Source organism: Hemibagrus wyckioides, linkage group LG03, assembly GCF_019097595.1.
Source record: "Hemibagrus wyckioides isolate EC202008001 linkage group LG03, SWU_Hwy_1.0, whole genome shotgun sequence".
Lineage (NCBI taxonomy): Eukaryota > Metazoa > Chordata > Actinopteri > Siluriformes > Bagridae > Hemibagrus > Hemibagrus wyckioides.
The window spans coordinates 11,397,242-11,400,145 of record NC_080712.1 but is presented as its reverse complement, the minus strand read 5'-3'; the positions used below and the strand labels follow the sequence as shown (position 1 = coordinate 11,400,145).

The 2,904-nt window shown below is 38.3% G+C and overlaps 1 protein-coding gene across 2 annotated transcripts in view; it reads left to right on the top strand.

The window, feature by feature from the left end:
• The window catches only part of pcnx2 (pecanex 2), a 30,606-nt gene extending 30,340 nt beyond the window's left edge, over positions 1-266 (top strand). For both annotated transcript variants that reach the window (XM_058386587.1, XM_058386588.1), the window contains exon 35: positions 1-266. This exon is cut by the window's left edge and continues 1,480 nt beyond it. The gene's annotated coding sequence lies outside the window, so the exon portion shown is untranslated.
• Positions 267-2,904: the final 2,638 nt, after the last annotated feature.

Sequence of the window (2,904 nt, the reverse complement as noted above, 5' to 3'; positions counted from 1 at the left end):
TGTCTTTCGGACTGTCCGGCACATCACGGTCTACACAATGTGACTCCACTGAAGGAGATTCAGAGTCGTCTGTTACTGACAGTATTTCCCTGTGCGTACACAAGATGTACACTGTGGATGTTTTGTTTTGTTTTGTTTAATGACATCGGTGTTGTTAAATCCTAAATGAAAGAAAAGCTCATAAAATACTTTCTCAAACCTAGGAATCCACATAACATGATTTTTTTTTAAAAATAAAAGAATACTGCTGACCGGTGTTTTCTGTGAATTCTCATTTCATTATTCAGCACTTTATACACACTAGCAGTCATCCTGGACAGTAAACATTTCAGGATATTATTATATACTATTTGTATATTAAAGCCTAGTGGAGACACTCACCATCCACTTTATTAGGAACATCTGCACACCCGCTCATCTATGTAGTTATCCAATCACAGTGCGGCACCATCATGCAGATACAGTCCATGTGCTCGGGCTCGTTAGATAAGAGCATCATTTACGCTGTGAAGGTGGTTTAATAGATTTTGGCTAGAGAAAACAGCTAGGTTTAGTGGAAGCATGTATAGTATTTGAACATACTAGTATTACAAAATAATGATAATAACACAGTACACTCCAGAACTTTTGGCACCCCAAACAGGAATGGAGAAAAAATAACGAGCAAGGTTTTCCTCTTAAACAATCTAATAATCCACTCAGTTTCTGGACCGTTCTTAACATTTCTTATAATATGCTCGCTGATCACTTCATTAGGAACACTTCTACACCTGCAGTTTGATGTAATTATCCAGTCAGCCAGTCATGTGGCAGTAGTGTTCAACACTCGAGGTCAAGAGCCTCGGTTAAGATTTACATCAGACATCAGAATGGGGGGAAAATGTGATCGCATAAGATTTTCACACACAGCTGTCTCTAGGGTTTATGGAGAACGGAGAGAAAAACCAAAAAGTTTAGCAGCAGAAACAGTCCATGTGATCTGGACGTTCGTATCAACAAGGTGTTTCCACCTATAGAACTGTCGCTCACTTGTTTGTTCATACAGCAACTCTAGAGACGGTTCTGGGTGAAAATCCCAGGAGATCAGAAGTTTCTGAAATACTCAAACCACACAAAAAACCACAGAGATCACAATTTTTCTTCATTCTGGTGTTTAATGTGAACCTTAACTGAAGCTCCATCCATCCATCCATCCAGGCTCAAGTGGTTAAGGCTCTGGGTTGTTGATTGGAAGCTCAGGGTTCAAGCCCCAGCACTGCCAAGCTGCCACTGTTGGGCCCTTGAGCAAGGCCCTTAACCCTTTCTGCTCCAAGGGTGCTGCATCATCTATCTATCTATATTTATACAGAGAGAGAGAGATACATACTGTATATGTGCATGTTTGTGTATTATAGCTAATTAAAGTAATATAAGTATATAATGATGTCATAATAAGTATTAACATTTCTCAAAAATACCTTTAAAAAAAATTCCTGTCTTTTCTCAAAATCATGACTTTCTTAATAAGAATTAAGATTCTCAGACTCTCTTTAGTTTATCATAATAATATCAGGCTTTCATCGTAATAATCATTAAGAGTTGGCAGCTTTTTTATACAATAATGACTAGATTTCTCAAAATTATGACTCAGTTTTCACAAAAACCATTAAGAATGTTTCTCATCATTTCTCAGAATGATGTCTCACTTTCTCAAAACACACTCGATCTGATGGATATTAGTCATTTTCAGAAACCTTTGCGACGTGACTTTCAGAACCGAGTAATTATTTCCTTGCTATTTATTATTTTTTAATTTCCTCGTGTGATGAAAACAAGCTGTCCTAGAGGCTGTTTCGTCTGTTGCTTTTATTCTACAGACGCTGTTTTATTTGTTGAGGTTTTATTATTATGCCAGTTATTATTTATTCTTCTGCTTATATCCTGCCATGGCCTTCATTCCCGGAAGGCTCTGTGAGCTCTGTACTAGCTGCTGTGATTGAAAACAGTTAGCACACTCCCAAATAACTCTCCTAACCTTATAAATAGCGTTTTCTCTACATTCTTTGAACACAGTGTGATTCAAGCAATTATTCCTTGTGCCTCACACACAAGACGTCCACTTACTACATACACCAATTTATCAGATTGCAGTCGGAAATGAACAGTCTGTATTCGGCATCTTGCTAGATCAGAGCATGAATGTATTTTCGTTGTTTTGAACATACACGAACACGAAGGGAGCGATGGAAATTGCATGTTCATGACTGCTGAGTCATAAAGGAAAAGATAAAGGTTACTGAAAGCTGCTCGATGCTATTAGGAGACATTTTTAAACAGGAAGGATGGAAGGTTTTCTGAGAGTATTTTTTTTAAAACATCAATATATGACAACATCGAGCTTTGACCCGAGCTTTGGTTTGGCTTGCATTTTAGATTTCATCTAGCTATTTGGGGTTAGGAGGAACCAAAAAACATAATAACCAGATATTATCTTTGAACATGAAGCCAATTCTTTTGTGTACAACAGGTTCCTGTTACAAAGAATTAAGTATTATGGTGCACACAACCAGAAATGTGATGTGGACGCCAGGTTGGAGGTTTGAGGAGCATTGAATTTCCTTGTCTCGTCACTCCACAGTGGTGATAAATAGAGCATATGCAAGTAGACCCTCAGAGCTTTAAGAATTTCTAGTTTTAGTATTTATATTTTTATCTAGCCTACTAGAGGCAATAGATTAAGATTACAGGGTGAAGAAGGTACAGGAGTTTAAGTCCTTGGGGTCAACAGACCAGAGTGATGGAGAGTGTGGGAAAGAGGTAAAGAAGTGAGTGCAGGCAGGATGGAATGGGTGGAGAAAGGTGTCGGGAGTTCTGTGTGATAGAATAATTTCAGCAAGAATCAAGGGGACGGTGTACAGGACAGTG